The sequence below is a fragment of the Macaca fascicularis genome, chromosome X, assembly GCF_037993035.2.
Source record: "Macaca fascicularis isolate 582-1 chromosome X, T2T-MFA8v1.1".
NCBI lineage: Eukaryota > Metazoa > Chordata > Mammalia > Primates > Cercopithecidae > Macaca > Macaca fascicularis.
In genome coordinates this window covers 57,916,519-57,938,286 of record NC_088395.1, presented here as the reverse complement: position 1 = coordinate 57,938,286, position 21,768 = coordinate 57,916,519, and positions in this window count along the sequence as shown.

The window sequence follows — 21,768 nt, the reverse complement described above, 5'->3', positions numbered from 1 at the left end:
GCGTGTGCAAGGACTCCATGTCTAAATCGTCAAAAGCAACAGCAACAAAAGCCAAAATTGACAAATGGGATCTCATTAAACTAAACAGCTTCTGCACAGCAAAAGAAACTACCACCAGAGTGAACAGGCAACCTAGAGAATGAGAGAAAATTTTTGCAATCTACTCATCTGACAAAGGGCTAATATCCAGAACTTACAAAGAACTCAAACAAATTTACAAGAGAAAAACAAACAACCCCATTGAAAAGTGGGCAAAGAATATAAACAGACATTTCTCAAAAGAAGACATGCAATCGCTGGAGCAAGATGGCCGAATAGGAACAGCTCCAGTCTCCAACTCCCAGCGCGAGTGACACAGAAGACCGGAGATTTCTGCATTTTCAACTGAGGTACTAGGTTCATCTCACTGGGGATTGCCGGACGATCAGTGCTGTTCAGCTAAATGCTCCAAGGACTCCAATGCTAAAGGACTAAATGCTCGAATCAAAAGACACAGACTGGCAAACTGGATAAAGAGTCAAGACCCATCAGTCTGCTGTATTCAGGAGACCCATCTCACATGCAGAGACATACATAGGCTCAAAATAAAGGGATGGAGGAAGATTTACCAAGCAAATGGAGAACAAAAAAAAGCAGGGGTTGCAATCCTAGTCTCTGATAAAACAGACTTTAAACCATCAAAGATCAAAAGAGACAAACAAGGCCATTACATAATGGTAAAGGGATCAATTCAACAGGAAGAGCTAACTATCCTAAATATATATGCACCCAATACAGGAGCACCCAGATTCATAAAGCAAGTCCTTAGAGACTTACAAAGAGACTTAGACTCCCATACAATAATAATGGGAGACTTCAACACTCCACTGTCAACATTAGATAGATCAACGACACAGAAAGTTAAAAAGTATATCCAGGAATTGAACTCATCTCTGCAGCAAGCAGACCTAATAGACATCTATAGAACTCTCCACCCCAAATCAACAGAATATACATTCTACTCAGCACCACATCGTACTTACTCCAAACTTGACCACTTAATTGGAAGTAAAGCACTCCTCAGCAAATGTACAAGAACAGAAATTATAAGAAACTGTCTCTCAGACCACAGTGCAATCAAACTAGAACTCAGCACTAAGACACTCAATCAAAACCGCTCAATTACATGGAAACTGAACAACCAGCTCCTGAATGACTACTGGGTACATAACGAAATGAAGGCAGAAATAAAGATGTTCTTTGAAACCAATGAGAACAAAGATACAACATACCAGAATCTCTGGGACACATTTAAAGCAGTGTGTAGAGGGAAATTTAGGGCACTAAATGCCCACAAGAGAAAGCAGGAAAGATCTAAAATTGATACTCTAACATCACAATTAAAAGAACGAGAGAAGCAAGAGCAAACCCATTTGAAAGCTAGCAGAAGGCAAGAAATAACTAAGATCAGAGCAGAACTGAAGGAGATAGAGACACAAAAACCCTCCAAAAAATCAATGAATCCAGGAGTTGGTTTTTGGAAAAGATCAACAAAATTGACAGACCACTAGCAAGACTAATGAAGAAGAAAAGAGAGAAGAATCAAATAGATGCAATAAAAAATGATAAAGGGGATATCACCACCGACCCCACAGAAACACAAAATACCATCAGAGAATACTAAAAACACCTCTACGCCAATAAACTAGAAAATCTAGAAGAAATGGATAATTTCCTGGACACTTACACTCTTCCAAGACTAAACCAGGAAGAAGTTGAATCCCTGAATAGACCAATAGCAGGCTCTAAATTGAGGCAATAATTAATAGCCTACCAACCAAAAAAAGTCCAGGACCAGATGGATTCACAGCTGAATTCTACCAGAGGTACAAGGAGGAGCTGGTACCATTCCTTCTGAAACTATTCCAATCAGTAGAAAAAGAGGGAATCCTCCGTAACTCATTTTATGAGGCCAACATCATCCTGATACCAAAGCCTGGCAGAGACGCAACACAAAAAGAGAATTTTAGACCAATATACCTGATGAACAACGATGCAAAAATCCTCAATAAAATACTGGCAAACCGGATTCAGCAACACATCAAAACTTTTATCCACCATGATCAAGTGGGTTTCATCCCTGGGATGCAAGGCTGGTTCAACATTCGCAAATGAATAAACATAATCCAGCATATAAACAGAACTAAAGACAAGAACCACATGATTATCTCAATAGATGCAGAAAAGGCTTTTGACAAAATTCAACAGCCCTTCATGCTAAAAACGCTCAATAAATTCGGTATTGATGGAATGTACCTCAAAATAATAAGAGCTATTTATGACAAACCCACAGCCAATATCATACTGAATGGGCAAAAACTGGAAAAATTCCCTTTGAAAACTGGCACAAGACAGGGATGCCCTCTCTCACCACTCCTGTTCAACATAGTGTTGGAAGTTCTGGCTAGGGCAATCAGGCAAGAGAAAGAAATCAAGGGTATTCAGTTAGGAAAAGAAGAAGTCAAATTGTCCCTGTTTGCAGATGACATGATTCTATATTTAGAAAACTCCATTGTCTCAGCCCAAAATCTCCTTAAGCTGATAAGCAACTTCAGCAAAGTCTCAGGATACAAAATTAATGTGCAAAAATCACAAGCATTCTTATACACCAGTAACAGACAAACAGAGAGCCAAATCAGGAATGAACTTCCATTCACAATTGCTTCAAAGAGAATAAAATACCTAGGAATCCAACTGACAAGGGATGTAAAGGACCTCTTCAAGGAGAACTACAAACCACTGCTCAGCGAAATAAAAGAGGACACAAACAAATGGAAGAACATACCATGCTCATGGATAGGAAGAATCAATATCGTGAAAATGGCCATATTGCCCAAGGTTATTTATAGATTCAATGCCATCCCCATCAAGCTACCAATGACTTTCTTCACAGAATTGGAAAAAACTGCTTGGAAGTTCATATGGAACCAAAAAAAGAGCCCGCATCTCCAAGACAATCCTAAGTCAAAAGAACAAAGCTGGAGGCATCACGCTACCTGACTTCAAACTATAATACAAGGCTACAGTAACCAAAACAGCATGGTACTGGTACCAAAACAGAGATATAGACCAATGGAACAGAACAGAGTCCTCAGAAATAATACCACACATCTACAGCCATCTGATCTTTGACAAACCTGAGAGAAACAAGAAATGGGGAAAGAATTCCCTATTTAATAAATGGTGCTGGGAAAATTGGCTAGCCATAAGTAGAAAGCTGAAACTGGATCCTTTCCTTACTCCTTATACGAAAATTAATTCAAGATGGATTAGAGACTTAAATGTTAGACATAATACCATGAAAATCCTAGAGGAAAACCTAGGTAGTACCATTCATAACATAGGCATGGACAAAGACTTCATGTCTAAAACACCAAAAGCAACGGCAGCAAAAGCCAAAATTGACAAATGGGATCTAATTAAACTAAAGAGCTTCTGCACAGTAAAGAAACTACCAACAGAGTGAACAGGCAACCTACAGAATGGAGAAAATTTTTGCAATCTATTCATCTGACAAAGGACCAATATCCAGAACCTACAAAGAACTTGAACAAATTTACAAGAAAAAAACAAACAACCCCATCCAAAAGTGGGCAAAGGATATGAACAGACATTTCTCAAAAGAAGACATTCATACAGCCAACAGACACATGAAAAAATGCTCATCATCACTGGCCATCAGAGAAATGCAAATCAAAACCACAATGAGATACCATCTCACACCAGTTAGAATGGCGATCATTCAAAAGTCAGGAAACAACAGGTGCTGGAGAGGATGTGGAGAAATAGGAACACTTTTACACTGTTGGTGGGATTGTAAACTAGTTCAACCATTATGGAAAACAGTATGGCGATTCCTCAAGGATCTAGAACTAGAAGTACCATATGACCCAGCCATCCTATTACTGGGTATATACCCAAAGGATTATAAATCATGCTGCTATAAAGACACATGCACATGTATGCTTATTGCGACACTATTCACAATGGCAGACTTGGAATCAACCTAAATGTCCATCAGTGACAGACTGGATTAAGAAAATGTGACAAATATACACCATGGAATACTATGCAGCCATCAAAAAGGATGAGTTTGTGTCCTTTGTGGGGACATGGATGCTGGAAACCATCATTCTCAGCAAACTATCGCAGGAACAGAAAACCAAACACCACATGATCTCATTCATAGGTGAACATTGAACAATGAGATCACTCGGACTCGGGAAGGGAAACATCATCACACACTGGGGCCTATTATGGGGAGGGGGTGGGGGGAAAGATGGCTTTGGGAGTCATACTTGATGTAAATGATGAGTTGATGGGTGCTGACGAGTTGATGCCTGCAACAAACAACATGGCACAAGTATACATATGTAACAAACCTGCACGTTGTGCACATGTACCCTCGAACTTAAAGTATAATTTAAAAAAAGAAAAATACTAACTACAACTTTTTCATATAGTTTAATAAGATGTAAACGGAAACAAAGAAAGTTAAAAAGCAGGGTGATAAAATTAAGGCATACAGTTTTTATTAGTTTTGTCTTTCCTTGTTATTTAGTTTATGCAAAGATTGTTAAGTTGTGATCATTTAAAAATAATAGACTATAAGATAATATTTGCAAGCCTATGATAACCTCAAACTAGAAAACATATAAGGGTAAACAGAAAAGAAAAGGCAAAAATCTATATATACTACCAGGAGAAATCAACCCACTATCAATATTAGACAGATGAATGAGACAGAAAATTAACAAGGACATCCAGGACTTGAAGTCAGCTCTTGACCAAGTGGACCTAATAAATATCTACAGAACTCTCTACCACAAATCAACAGAATATACATTCTTCTCAGCACCACGTTGCACTTATTCTAAAATTGACCAAATAATTGGAAATAAAACACTCCTCAGCAAACGAAAAATAATGTAAATCATAACAAACAGTCTCTCAGACCGCAATGCAATCAAATTAGAACTCAAGATTAAGAAACTCACTCAAAACCTCATATAAGTATATGGAAACTGAACAACGTGCTCCTGAAAGACTGCTGGGTAAATAACAAAATGAAGGCAGAAATAAACATGTTTTTTGAACCAATGAGAAGAAAAGACACAGCATAACAGAATCTCTGGGACACATTTAAAGCAATGCGTTGAGGGAAATTTATAGCACTAAATGCCCACAAGAGAACACAGGAAAGATCTAAAATCAACACCCTAATATCACAATGAAAAGAACTAGAGAGGCAAGAGCAAAAAAATTTAAAAGCTAGCAAAAGACAAAAAATAACTAAGATCAGAGCAGAACTGAAGGAGATAGAGACATGAAAAATGCTTCAAACAAATCAATGAATGCAGGCTCTGTTTTTTTTTTTTTTTTTTGAAATGAACAACCAAATATATAGACCACTAGCCAGACTAATAAAAAAAAAGAGAGAAGAATCAAATAGACGCAGTAAAAAATGATAAAGGGGATATCACCACCAATCCCACAGAAATACAAATGAAAAGAGAATACTGTAAACATATCTATGGAAATAAACTATAAAACCTAGAATAAATGGATAAATTCCTGGACACATATACCCTCCCAAGACTGAACCAGGAAGAACTCAAATCCTTGAATAGACTAATAACAAGATCTGAAAATGAGGTAGTAATTAATACCTTACCAACCAAAAAAAGTTCAGGACCAGACAGATTTACAGCCAAATTCTACCAGAGGTACAAAGAGGAGCTGGTAGGTCGGGCGCGGTGGCTCAAGCCTGTAATCCCAGCACTTGGGAGGCCGAGACGGGCGGATCACAAGGTCAGGAGATCGAGACCAGCCTGGCTAATACGGTGAAACCCCGTCTCTACTAAAAAATACAAAAAACTAGCCGGGTGAGGTGGCGGGTGCCTGTAGTCCCAGCTACTCGGGAGGCTGAGGCAGGAGAATGGCGTAGACCCGGGAAGCGGAGCTTGCAGTGAGCTGAGATGCAGCCACTGCACTCCAGCCTGGGCGACAGAGCGAGACTCCGTCTCAAAAAAAAAAAAAAAAAGAGGAGCTGGTATCATCCCTTCTGAAACTATTCCTAACAATAGAAAAAGAGGGAATCCTCCTTAACTCATTTTATGAGCCCAACATCATCCTGATACCAAAACCTGACAGAGAAGCAACAAAAAAAGAAAATTTCAGGCCAATATCCCTGATGAGCATCAAAGCAAAAATCCTCAATAAAATACAGGCAAACCGAATCCTGCAGCACATCAAAAAGCTTATCCACCACGATCAGGTTGGCTTCATCCTTGGGAGGCAAGACTGGTTCAACATATAGAAATCAATAAACATAATCATCACATAAACAGAACCAATGACAAAAACCACATCATTATCTCAAAAGATTCAGAAAAGGCCTTCGACAAAATTCAATAATACTTCATGCTAAAAACTCTCAATAATTAGGTGTTGATGGAACGTATATCAAAATAATAAGAGCTATTTATGACAAACCCACAGCCCATATCATACTGAGTGGGCAAAACCTGGAAGCATTATCTTTGAAAACCAGCAGAAGAAAATGACACACTCCCTCACCAGTCCTATTCTACATAGAATTGGAAGTTCTTGCCAGGGCAATCAGGCAATAGAAAGAAATAATGGGTATTCAATTAGGAAAAGAGAAAGTCAAATTGTCTCAGTTTTAAGATGACATGATTGTATATTTAGAAAACCCCATCGTCTCAGCCCAAAATCTCCTTAAGCTGATAAGCAACTACATCAAAGTCTCAGGATACAAAAATCAATGTCCAAAAGTCACAAGAATTCCTATACACCAATAAGAGACATACAGAGAACCAAATTATGAGTGAACTCTCATTCACAATAGCCACAAAGAAAATAAAACAACTAGGAAGACAACTTACAAGAGATGTGAAGGACATCTTCAAGGACAACTACAAACCACTGCTCAAGGAAATAAGAGAAGACACAAACAGATGGAAAATTGTTCCATGCTCATGGATAGAAAGAATCAATATTGCAAAAAATGGCCATACTGCCCAAAGTAATTTATAGACTCAATGCTGTCCCCATCAAGCTATCGTTGATTTTCTTCACAAATCGGAGAAAACCACTTTAAATTTAATATGGAACCAAAAAAAAAGCCCGTAGAGCCAAGACAATCCTATGGGATTGCTGGGTATATACCCGAAGGATTATAAGTTATTATAGTATAAAGACACATGAACACGTGTTTATTGCAGCACTGTTCACAATAGCAAAGACTTGGAACCAACACAAATGTCCATTAATGATAGATTGCATAAAGAAAATTTTGCACATGTGCACCCTGGGATGCTGTGCAGCCATAAAAAAAAAAAATGAGTTCATGTACCTTGCAGGGACATGGTTGAAGCTGGAAACCGTCATTCTGAGCAAACTAACACAACAACAGAAAACCAAACACTGCATTTTCTCACTCATAAATGGGAGTTGAACAATGAGAATACATGTATACAGGGAGGGGAACATCACACACTGTGGCCTTTCAGGGAGTGGGGGGCTGGAGGAGGGATAGCATTAGAGAAATACCTAATGCAGATGACAGGTTAATAGGTGCAGCAAACCACCATGGCACATGTATACCTATGTAACAAAACTGCACATTCTGCACATGTACCCCAGAACTGAAAGCATAATAATAATAATAATAATAATAATAATATCATCATCATCACTACAGGCCATTATCACTGATGAATATTGTTGCAAAAAATCCTCAACAAAATACTAGGAAACCGAGTCAAAAATATATTACAAAAATAATTCATCTTGGCCAATGAGATTCATCTCTGAGATAAAAGAATGCTTCAATATATGAAAACCAATCAGTGTGATACATCACATCAACATAATAAAGAATAAAACCATATGATCATTTCAATTGATTCTTAAAAAGCATTTGAGAGTGGGCGGAGCAAGATGGCCGAATAGGAACAGCTTCAGTCTCCAACTCCCAGCACGAGCGACACAGAAGACCGGTGATTTCTGCATTTTCAACTGAGGTACTGGGTTCATCTCACTGGGGAGTGCCGGACAATCGGTGCTGGTCAGCTGCTGCAGCCCGACCAGCGAGAGCTGAAGCAGGGCGAGGCATTGCCTCACCTGGGAAGCGCAAGGGGGAAGGGAATCCCTTTTCCTAGCCAGGGGAACTGAGACACACAACACCTGGAAAATCGGGTAACTCCCACCCCAATACTGCGCTTTAAGCAAACAGGCACACCAGGAGATCATATCCCACACCTGGCCGGGAGGGTCCCACACCCACGGAGCCTCCCTCATTGCTAGCACAGCAGTCTGTGATCTACCGGCAAGGCAGCAGCGAGTCTGGGGGAGGGGTGCCCGCCATTGCTGAGGCTTAAGTAGGTAAACAAAGCTGCTGGGAAGCTCGAACTGGGTGGAGCTCACAGCAGCTCAAGGAAACCTGCCTGTCTCTGTAGACTCCACCTCTGGGGACAGGGCACAGTAAACAATAACAAATGCAGCGAAACCTCTGCAGATGCAAACGACTCTGTCTGACAGCTTTGAAGAGAGCAATGGATCTCCCAACACGGAGGTTGAGATCTGAGAAGGGACAGACTCCCTGCTCAAGTGGGTCCCTGACCCCTGAGTAGCCTAACTGGGAGACATCCCCCACTAGGGGCAGTCTGACACCCCACACCTCACAGGGTGGACTACACCCCTGAGAGGAAGCTTTCAAAGCAAGAATCAGACAGGTACACTCGCTGTTCAGCAGTATTCTATCTTCTGCAGCCTCTGCTGCTGATACCCAGGCAAACAGGGTCTGGAGTGGACCTCAAGCAATCTCCAACAGACCTACAGCTGAGGGTCCTGACTGTTAGAAGGAAAACTATCAAACAGGAAGGACACCTACACCAAAACCTCATCAGTACATCACCATCATCAAAGACCAGAGGCAGATAAAACCACAAAGATGGGGAAAAAGCAGGGCAGAAAAGCTGGAAATTCAAAAAACAAGAGCGCATCTTTCCCAGCAAAGGAGCGCAGCTCATAGCCAGCAACGGATCAAAGCTGGACGGAGAATGACTTTGACGAGATGAGAGAAGAAGGCTTCAGTCCATCAAATTTCTCAGAGCTAAAGGAGGAATTACGAACCCTGCACAAAGAAACTAAAAATCTTGAAAAAAAAAGTGGAAGAATTGATGGCTAGAGTAATTAATGCAGAGAAGGTCATAAACGAAAAGAAAGAGATGAAAACCATGACACGAGAAATACGTGACAAATGCACAAGCTTCAGTAACCGACTCGATCAACTGGAAGAAAGAGTATCAGCGATTGAGGATCAAATGAATGAAATGAAGCGAGAAGAGAAACCAAAAGAAAAAAGAAGAAAAAGAAATGAACAAAGCCTGACAGAAGTATGGGATTATGTAAAAAGACCAAATCTACGTCTGATTGGGGTGCCTGAAAGTGAGGGGGAAAATGGAACCAAGTTGGAAAACACTCTTCAGGATATCATCCAGGAGAACTTCCCCAACCTAGTAGGGCAGGCCAACATTCAAATCCAGGAAATACAGAGAACGCCACAAAGATACTCCTCGAGAAGAGCGACTCCAAGACACATAATTGCCAGATTCACCAAAGTTGAAATGAAGGAAAAAATCTTAAGGGCAGCCAGAGAGAAAGGTCGGGTTACCCACAAAAGGAAGCCAATCAGAATAACAGCAGATCTCTCGGCAGAAACTCTCCAAGCCAGAAGAGATTTGGGGCCACTATTCAACATTCTTAAAGAAAAGAATTTTAAACCCAGAATTTCATATCCAGCCAAACTAAGTTTCATAAGTGAAGGAGAAATAAAATCCTTTACAGATAAGCAAATGCTTAGAGATTTTGTCACCACTAGGCCTGCCTTACAAGAGACCCTGAAGGAAGCACTAAACATGGAAAGGAACAACCGGTACCAGCCATTGCAAAACCATGCCAAAATGTAAAGACCATCGAGGCTAGGAAGAAACTGCATCAACTAACGAGCAAAATAACCACTTAATATCATAATGGCAGGATCAAGTTCACACATAACAATATTAACCTTAATTGTAAATGGACTAAATGCTCCAATTAAAAGGCACAGACTGGCAAACTGGATAAAGAGTCAAGACCCATCAGTCTGCTGTATTCAGGAGACCCATCTCACATGCAGAGACATACATAGGCTCAAAATAAAGGGATGGAGGAAGATTTACCAAGCAAATGGAGAACAAAAAAAAGCGGGGGTTACAATCCTAGTCTCTGATAAAATACACTATAAACCATCAAAGATCAAAAGAGACAAAGAAGACCATTACATAATGGTAAAGGGATCAATTCAACAAGTAGAGCTAACTATCCTAAATATATATGCACCCAATACAGGAGCACCCAGATTCATAAAGCAAGTCCTTAGAGACTTACAAAGAGACTTAGACTCCCATACAATAATAATAGGAGACTTCAACACTCCACTGTCAATATTAGACAGATCAACAAAACAGAAAGTTAAAAAGGATATCCAGGAATTGAACTCACATCTGCAGCAAGCAGACCTAATAGACATCTATAGAACTCTCCACCCCAAATCAACATTATATACATTCTTCTCAGCACCACATCGTACTTACTCCAAAATTGACCCCGTAATTGGAAGTAAAGCACTCCTCAGCAAATGTACAAGAACAGAAATTATAAGAAACTGTCTCTCAGACCACAGTCCAATCAAACTAGAACTCAGGACTAAGAAACTCAATCAAAACCGCTCAACTACATGGAAACTGAACAACCTGCTCCTGAATGACTACTGGGTACATAACGAAATGAAGGCAGAAATAAAGATGTTCTTTGAAACCAATGAGAACAAAGATACAACATACCAGAATCTCTGGGACACATTTAAAGCAGTGTGTAGAGGGAAATTTATAGCACTAAATGTCCACAAGACAAAGCAGGAAAGATCTAAAATTGACATTCTAACATCGCAATTAAAAGAACTAGAGAAGCAAGAGCAAACCCATTCGAAAGCTAGCAGAAGGCAAGAAATAACTAAGATCAGAGCAGAACTGAAGGAGATAGACAAAAAAAAAACCCTCCAAAAAATCAATGAATCCAGGAGTTGGTTTTTTGAAAACATCAACAAAATTGACAGACCACTAGCAAGACTAATAAAGAAGAAAAGAGAGAAGAATCAAATCGACACAATTAAAAATGATAAAGGGGATATCACCAGCGACCCCACAGAAATACAAACTACCATCAGAGAATACTATAAACACCTCTATGCAAATAAACTGGAAAATCTAGAAGAAATGGATAATTTCCTGGACACTTACACTCTTCCAAGACTAAACCAGGAAGAAGTTGAATCCCTCAATAGACCAATAGCAGGCTCTGAAATTGAGGCACTAATTAATAGCCTACCAACCAAAAAAAGTCCAGGACCAGATGGATTCACAGCTGAATTCTACCAGAGGTACAAGGAGGAGCAGCTACCATTCCTTCTGAAACTATTCCAATCAATAGAAAAAGAGGGAATCCTCCCTAACTCATTTTATGAGGCCAACATCATCCTGATACCAAAGCCTGGCAGAGACGCAACACAAAAAGAGAATTTTAGACCAATATCCCTGATGCAAAATTCCTCAATAAAATACTGGCAGACCGGATTCAGCAACACATCAAAAAGCTTATCCACCATGATCAAGTGGGCTTTATCCCTGGGATGCAAGGCTGGTTCAACATTCACAAATCAATAAACATAATCCAGCATATAAACAGAACCAAAGACAAGAACCACATGATTATCTCAATTGATGCAGAAAAGGCTTTTGACAAAATTCAACAGCCCTTCATGCTAAAAACGCTCAATAAATTCGGTATTGATGGAACGTACCACAAAATAATAAAAGCTATTTATGACAAACCCACAGCCAATATCATACTGAATGGGCAAAAACTGGAAAAATTCCCTTTGAAAACTGGCACAAGACAGGGATGCCCTCTCTCACCACTCCTATTCAACATAGTGTTGGAAGTTCTGGCTAGGGCAATTAGGCAAGAGAAAGAAATCAAGGGTATTCAGTTAGGAAAAGAAGAAGTCAGATTGTCCCTGTTTGCAGATGACATGACTCTATATTTAGAAAACTCCATTGTCTCAGCCCAAAATCTCCTTAAGCTGATAAGAAACTTCAGCAAAATCTCAGGATACAAAATTAATGTGCAAAAATCACAAGCATTCTTATACACCAGTAACAGACAAACAGAGAGCCAAATCAGGAATGAACTTCCATTCACAATTGCTTCAAAGAGAATAAAATACCTAGGAATCCAACTGACAAGGGATGTAAAGGACCTCTTCAAGGAGAACTACAAATCACTGCTCAGTGAAATAAAAGAGGACACAAACAGATGGAAGAACATACTATGCTCATGGATAGGAAGAATCAATATCGTGAAAATGGCCATACTGCCCAAGGTAATTTATAGATTCAATGCCATCCCCATGAAGCTACCAATGAGTTTCTTCACAGAATTGGAAAAAACTGCTTTAAAGTTCATATGGAACCAAAAAAGAGCCCGCATCTCCAGGACAATCCTAAGTCAAAATAACAAAGCTGGAGGCATCATGCTACCTGACTTCAAACTATACTACAAGGCTACAGTAACCAAAACAGCATGGTACTGGTACCAAAACAGAGATATAGACCAATGGAACAGAACAGAGTAGTCAGAAATAAAACCACACATCTACAGCCATCCGATCTTTGACAAACCTGAGAGAAACAAGAAATGGGGAAAGGATTCCCTATTTAATAAATGGTGCTGGGAAAATTGGCTAGCCATAAGTAGAAAGCTGAAACTGGATCCTTTCCTTACTCCTTATACGAAAATTAATTCAAGATGGATTAGAGACTTAAATGTTAGACCTAATACCATAAAAATCCTAGAGGAAAACCTAGGTAGTACCATTCAGAACATAGGCATGGACAAAGACTTCAAGTCTAAAACACCAAAAGCAACGGCAACAAAAGCCAAAATTGACAAATGGGATCTAATTAAACTAAAGAGCTTCTGCACAGCAAAAGAAACTACCATCAGAGTGAACAGGCAACATACAGAATGGGAGAAAATTTTTGCAATCTACTCATCTAACAAAGGGCTAATATCCAGAACCTACAAAGAACTCAAACAAATTTACAAGAAAAAAACAACCCCATTCAAAATTGGGCAAAGGATATGAACAGACATTTCTCAAAAGAAGACATTCATACAGCCAACAGACACATGAAAAAATGCTCATCATCACTGGCCATCAGAGAAATGCAAATCAAAACCACAATGAGATACCATCTCACACCAGTTAGAATGGCGATCATTCAAAAGTCAGGAAACAACACTTGCTGGAGAGGATGTGGAGAAATAGGTACACTTTTACACTGTTGGTGGGATTGTAAACTAGTTCAACCATTATGGAAAACAGTGTGGCGATTCCTCAAGGATCTAGAACTAGAAGTACCCTATGACCCAGCCATCCCATTACTGGGGATATACCCAAAGGATTATAAATTATGCTGCTATAAAGACACATGCACACGTATGTTCATTGCAGCATTATTCACAATAGCAAAGACTTGGAATCAACCCAAATGTCCATCAGTGATAGACTGGATTAAGAAACTGTGGCACATATACACCATGGAATACTATGCAGCCATAAAAAAGGATGAGTTTGTGTCCTTTGTAGGGACATGGATGCAGCTGGAAACCATCATTCTTAGCAAACTATCACAAGAACAGAAAACCAAACACCCCATGTTCTCACTCATAGGTCGGAACTGAACAATGAGATCACTTGGACTCTGGAAGGGTAACACCACACACCGGGGCCTATCATGGGGAGTGGGAAGAGGGGAGGGATTGCCTTGGGAGTTATACCTGATGTAAATGACTAGTTGATGGGTGCAGCACACCAATATGGCACATGTATACATATGTAACAAACATGCACGTTATGCACATGTACCCTACAACTTAAAGTATAATAATAATAAATAAATTTTTAAAAAAAGCATTTGATAAAGTTCAGTATTTCTTCATAAAAAAAATGTTTAAAAGCGTTCCTATTTCTCCACATCCTCTCCAGCACCTGTTGTTTCCTGACTTTTGAATGATCGCCATTCTAACTGGTGTGAGATGGTATCTCATTGTGGTTTTGATTTGCATTTCTCTGATGGCCAGTGATGATGAGCATTTTTCAATGTGTCTGTTGGCTGTATGAATGTCTTCTTTTGAGAAATGTCTGTTCATATCCTTTGCCCAATTTTGAATGGGGTTGTTTTTTTCTTGTAAATTTGTTTGAGTTCTTTGTAGGTTCTGGATATTAGCCCTTTGTTAGATGAGTAGATTGCAAAAATTTTCTCCCATTCTGTATGTTGCCTGTTCACTCTGATGGTAGTTTCTTTTGCTGTGCAGAAGCTCTTTAGTTTAATTAGATCCCATTTGTCAATTTTGGCTTTTGTTGCCGTTGCTTTTGGTGTTTTAGACTTGAAGTCTTTGTCCATGCCTATGTTCTGAATGGTACTACCTAGGTTTTCCTCTAGGATTTTTATGGTATTAGGTCTAACATTTAAGTCTCTAATCCATCTTGAATTAATTTTCGTATAAGGAGTAAGGAAAGGATCCAGTTTCAGCTTTCTACTTATGGCTAGCCAATTTTCCCAGCACCATTTATTAAATAGGGAATCCTTTCCCCATTTCTTGTTTCTCTCAGGTTTGTCAAAGATCGGATGGCTGTAGATGTGTGGTATTATTTCTGAGGACTCTGTTCTGTTCCATTGGTCTATATCTCTGTTTTGGTACCAGTACCATGCTGTTTTGGTTACTGTAGCCTTGTAGTATAGTTTGAAGTCAGGTAGCGTGATGCCTCCAGCTTTGTTCTTTTGACTTAGGATTGTCCTGGAGATGCGGGCTCTTTTTTGGTTCCATATGAAATTTAAAGCAGTTTTTTTCCAATTCAGTGAAGAAACTCATTGGTAGCTTCATGGGGATGGCATTGAATCTATAAATTACCTTGTGCAGTATGGCCATTTTCACGATATTGATTCTTCCTATCCATGAGCATAGTATGTTCTTCCATCTGTTTGTGTCCTCTTTTATTTCACTGAGCAGTGGTTTGTAGTTCTCCTTGAAGAGGTCCTTTACATCCCTTGTAAGTTGGATTCCTAGGTATTTTATTCTCTTTGAAGCAATTGTGAATGGAAGTTCATTCCTGATTTGGCTCTCTGTTTGTCTGTTACTTTTGTATAAGAATGCTTGTGATTTTTGCACATTAATTTTGTATCCTGAGATTTTGCTGAAGTTGCTTATCAGCTTAAGGAGATTTTGGGCTGAGACAATGGCGTTTTCTAAATATACAATTATGTCATCTGCAAACAGGGACAGTTTGACTTCTTCTTTTCCTAACTGAATACCCTTGATTTCTTTCTCTTGCCTGATTGCCCTAGCCAGAACTTCCAACACTATGTTGAATAGGAGGGGTGAGAGAGGGCATCCCTGACTGTTGGTGGGATTGTAAACTAGTTCAACCATTATGGAAAACAGTATGGCGATTCCTCAAGGATCTAGAACTAGATGTACCATATGACCCAGCCATCCCATTACTGGGTATATACCCAAAGGATTATAAATTATGCTGCTATAAAGACACATGCACATGTATGTTTATTGCAGCACTATTCACAATAGCAAAGACTTGGAATCAACCCAAATGTCCATCAGTGACAGATTGGATTAAGAAAATGTGGCACATATACACCATGGAATACTATGCAGCCATAAAAAAGGATGACTTTGTGTCCTTTGTAGGGACATGGATGCAGCTGGAAACCATCATTCTTAGCAAACTATCACAAGAACAGAAAACCAAACACCGCATGTTCTCACTCATAGGTCGGAACTGAACAATGAGATCACTTGAACTCAGGAAGGGGAACATCACACACCAGGGCCTATCATGGGGAGGTGGGAGGGGGGAGGGATTGCATTGGGAGTTATACCTGATGTAAATGACGAGTTGATGGGTGCAGCACACCAACATGGCACAAGTATACATATGTAACAAACCTGCACGTTATGCACATGTACCCTACTACTTAAAGTATAATAATAATAAATAAATTAAAAATAAATAAATAAAAATGTTTAAAGAAAAACCTAAGTAGAGAAGGAATATATCTCAACATAATACAAGTCATTTACCACCAACGCACAGCTAGTATCATATTGAATGGGGAAATACTGAAACCCTTTCCTATAAGATCTGGAACACAACAAGGATGTCCCCTATTACCGCTGCTGTTCAAATAGTATTGTAAGACCTAGGTAGAGCAATCAGACAAGAGAAAGAAACCAATGATATCTAAAGTACAAAGGAAGATTCAAATTATCATTGTTTGCAGTTGACATAATCTTATATTTGGAAAAACCTAATGATGTAACTAGAAAATATTAGAACTTGTGAGCACATTCACTATAGTGGCAAGATACAAAATCAACATACAGCAATAAGTAACATTTGCATATGATAAAAGTGAACAATATGAAAAACAAGTAAAAAGTAATCTCATTTACAATAGCCATGCATAAAATTAGATACCTGAAAATTAAGGAAAGAAGTGAAGAATCTCTATAATGAAAAGTGTAAAACAGTGATGAAAAAATTGAAGAAGAAACAAAAAAATTTTAGAAATATATATTTTATGTTCATAAATTGGAAGAATCAATATTGTTAATATGTTGGTACTATCCAAGGAAATCTGTAGATTGAATGCAATTCTTTTCAAAATACCAATGACATTCTTCACAGAACTAAAAAAAACTATCTTAAAATTTTGATAGCACCACAAAAGACGCAGAATAGTCAAAGCTATTCTAAGCAAAAAGAATAAAACTGGAAGAATCACTTTACCTGACTTGAAATTACACAGCACAGCTGCTGTAATCAAAATAGCATGGTACTGGCATAAAAACAGACACTTACACCCACAGAAAAGAATAGAGAACCCAGAAACAAATCTATACACCTACAGTAAACTCCTTTTTGAGAAAGTTGCCATAAACATAAACTTGGAAAAATACACTCTTTTCGATAAATGGTGCTGGGAAACTTGATATATAGCAGAAGAGAAATTGGATGCCTATTCCTCACCATATGAAGAAATCAAATCAAAATGATTAAAATCTTAAATCTAAGACCTCAACTATGAAACTACTACAATAAAACTTTGAAGATATTCAGGACATTTGTGTGGGCAAAATTTTCTTGAGCTATAACCCACAAGCACAGGCAACCAAAGCAAAAATTGACAAATGGGATCACATCAGCTTAAAAGCTTCTGTAAAGCAAAGAAAACAATCAACAAAGAGAAGAAACAACCCACAGAATAGGAGAACATATTTGCAAACTACCCCTCTGACAAGGTATTAATAACCAGAATATATAAGGAACTCAAACAACTCTATATGAGGAAATTTAACAATCCAATCAAAAAATGGTCAAAACATTTGAGTAGATATTTCCCAGAAGAAGACATACAAATGGCAAGCAGACATATAAAAAGATGCTCTGCATCATTGATTATCAGAGAAATGCAAATCAAAATTACAATGAGATATTATCTCACCCCAGTTCAAATGATGCATATTCAAAGCCAGGCATAAGAAATGCAGGTGAGGTTGTGGAGTAAAGGGAACCTTCATACATCGTGGGTGGAAAGCCCATGTACCCTGATGTTATTACCATGCATTGTATGCCCTTTATCAAAATATTTCATGTCTCCAATAAACATATACATCTACCATGTGCACATAAAAATTAAAAACTAAAAAATGAATGAGACAAATGTAGTACCACCATTAGGAAGGACTCTTTAGATGTTTCTCAAAAAACTAAAAACATAGCTAACATATGACCCAGCAATTCCACTGCTAGGTATTTTCTTGCTCCAAAAGAAAGAAAATCATTACATTGAAGAGATGTCTGTACTCCTATGTTGTTGCAGCACTGTTTACAATAGCTAAGATTTGAAAGCAACATAAGTGTCCATCAATAGATAAATCGATTAAAAACTGTGGTACATATGCACAATGGAGTACTATTCACCCATAAAAAGAATGAGATCTAGTGATTTGCAATAACTTGGGTAGAACTGGAGATTATTATGTTAAGTGAAATAAGCTAGGCACATAAAAACAAATATCAGTGTTCTAAGTATCTATTGAGGTCAAAATCAAAATAATTAAGCTCACTGACACAGAGAGCAGGATGGTTGCCAGAGGCTGGGAAGGGTAGTGGGGGAGGGTAAAAGGGGTGTTGGGGATAGCTAATGGGTACAGGTAAACAAAGCCGCCAGGAAGCTCGAATTGGGTGGAGCCCAACACAACTCAAGGAGATCTGCCTGCCTCGGTAGACTCTGCTTCTGGGGACAGGACATAGCTAAACAAAAAGCAGCAGAAACCTCGGCAGATGTAAACGTCTCTCTCTGACAGATTTGAAGAGAGCAGTGGTTCTCCCAGCACAGAGGTTGAGATCTGAGAATGGACAGACTGCCTGCTCAAGTGGGTCCCTGACCCCTGACTAGCCTAACTGGGAGACATTCCCCACTAGGTGCAGACACCTCACACCTCAAATGGCTGGGTACACCTCTGAGATGAAGCTTCCAGAGCAAGAATCAGACAACAACACTCACTCTTCAGCAATATTCTATCTTCTGCAGCCTCCACTGTTGATACCCACGCAAACAGCGTCTGGAGTGGACCTCAAGCAAACTCCAACAGACCTGCAGCTGAGGGCCCTGACTATTAGAAGGAAAACTAACAAACAGAAAGGACATCCACACCAAAACCCCATCAGTACGTCACCATCATCAAAGACCAAAGGCAGATAAAACCACAAAGTTGGAGAAAAAGCAGTGCAGAAAAGCTGGATATTCAAAAAATCAGAGTGCATCTCCCCTTCCAAAGGAAGAGCTCATCACCAGCAAAGGAAAAAAGCTGGATGGAGAATGACTTTGAGGCATTGAGAGAAGGATTCAGCTGATCAAACTTCTCAGAGCTAAAGGAGGAACTACGCACCCAGCACAAAGAAACTAGAATAATCAATGCAGAGAAGGCCATAAAAGAACTGATAGAGATGAAAACCATGACACGAGAACTATGTCACAAATGCACAAGCTTCAGTAATCGACTCAATCAACTGGAAGAAAGAGTATCAATGATTGAAGATCAAATGAATGAAATGAAGCAAGAAGAGAATTGCAGAGAAAAAAGAGCAAAAAAAAAAAAAAAATCAACAAGTCCTCCAAGAAATATGGGATTATGTGAAAAGATCAAATCTACGTCTGATTGGTATGTCTGAAAGTGAAGGAGAAAATGGAACCAAATTGGAAAACACTCTGCAGGATGTCATCCAGGAGAACTTCCCCATCCTAGTAAGGCAGGCCAACAATCAAATTCAGGACATACAGAGAACGCCACAAAGATACTCCTCAAGAAGAGCAAATCCATAATACATAATTGTCAGATTCACCAAAGTTGAAGTGAAAGAAAAAATGTTAAGGACAGCCAGAGAGAAAGGTCAGGTTACCCACAAAGGGAAGCCCATCAGACAAACAGAAGATCTCTTGGCAGAAACTCTACAAGCCAAAAGAGAGTGGGGGCCAATATTCAACATTCTTGAAGAAAAGAATTTTCAACTCAGAATTTTATATCCAGCCAAACTAAGTTTCATAAGTGAAGGAGAAATAAAATCCTTTACAGACAAGCAAACGCTTAGAGATTTTGTCACCATCAGGCCTGCCCTACAAGAGATCCTGAAGGAAGCACTAAACATGGAAAGGAACAACCGTTACCAGCCATTGCAAAAACGTGCCAAAATGTAAAGACCATCGATGCTAGGAAGAAACTGCATCAATTAAAGAGCAAAATAACCAGCTCATATCAAAATGACAGTATCAAGTTCACACATAACAATATTAACCTTAAATGTAAATGGACTAAACGGTCCAATTAAAAGACACAGACTGGCAAATTGGATAGTCAAGACTCATCATTCTACTGTATTCAGGAGACCCATCTCTCATGCAGAGACACACATAGACTCAAAATAAAGGGAGGGAGGAAGATATACGAAGCTAATGGAAAAAAAAAAAAAAAGCTGGGGTTGCAGTCTTAGTCTCTGACAAAACAGACTTTAAATCATCAAAGAATAAAGAGACAAAGAATGCCATTACATAATGGTAAAGAGATCAATTCATTAGGAAGAGCTAACTATTCTAAAGATATATGCACCCAATACAGGAGCACCTAGATTCATAAAGCAAGTCCGTAGGGACTTACAAAGAGATTTAGACTCCCATACAATAATAATGGGAGACTTTAACACCCCACTGTCAACTTTAGACAGATCAACGAGACAGAAAGTTAACAAGGATATCCAGGAATTGAACTCTTCTCTGCACCAAGCAGACCTAATAGACATCTACAGAACTCTCCACCCCAAATCAACAGAGTATACATTCTTCTCAGCACCACATCGCACTTATTCCAAAATTGACCACATAGTTGGAATTAAAGCACTCCTCAGCAAATGTAAAACAACAGAAATTATAACAAACTGTCTCTCAGACCACAGTGCAATCAAACTAGAATTCAGGACTAAGAAACACAATCAAAACCTCACAACTACATGGAAGCTGAACAACCTGCTCCCGAATGACTACTGGGTACATGTCGAAATGAAGGCAAAAAAAAAGATGTTCTTTGAAACCAGTGAGAACAAAGATACAACATACCAGAATCTCTGGGACACATTTAAAGCAGCGTGTAGAGGGATATTTGTAGCACTAAATGTCCACAAGAGAAAGCAGGAAAGATCTAAAATTGACACCCTAACATCACAATTAAAAGAACTAGAGAAGCAAGAGCAAACACATTCAAAAGCTAGCAGAAGGCAAGAAATAACTAAGATTAGAGCAGAAATGAAGGAGAGAGAGACACAAAAACCCCTCCAAAAAATCAATGAAACCAGGAGTTGGTTTTTTCAAAAGATCAACAAAATTGATAGACCACTAGCAAGACTAATAAAAAAGAAAAGAGAGAAGAATCAAATAGATGCCATAAAAAATGATAAAGGGGATATCACTACCGACTCCACAGAAATACAAACTACTATAAGAGAATACTATAAATACCTCTACGCAAATCAACTAGAAAACCTACAAGAAATGGATAATTTCCTGGACACTTACACTCTCCCAAGACTAAACCAGGAAGAAGTTGAATCCCTCAATAGACCAATAGCAGGCTCTGAAATTGAGGCAATAATTAATAGCCTACCAACCAAAAAAAGTCCACGACCAGAGGGATTCACAGCTGAATTCTACCAGAGGTACAAGGAGGAGCTGGTACCATTCCTTCTGAAACTATTCCAGTAAATAGAAAAGAGGGAATCCTTCCCAAATCATTTTATGAGGCCAACATCATCCTGATACCAAAGCCTGGCAGAGACACAACAAAAAAAGAGAATTTTAGACCAATATCCTTGATGAACATTGATGTAAAAATCCTCAATAAATCCTCAATAAAATACTGGCAAACCGAATCCAGCAGCACATTAAAAAGCTTATCCACCATGATCAA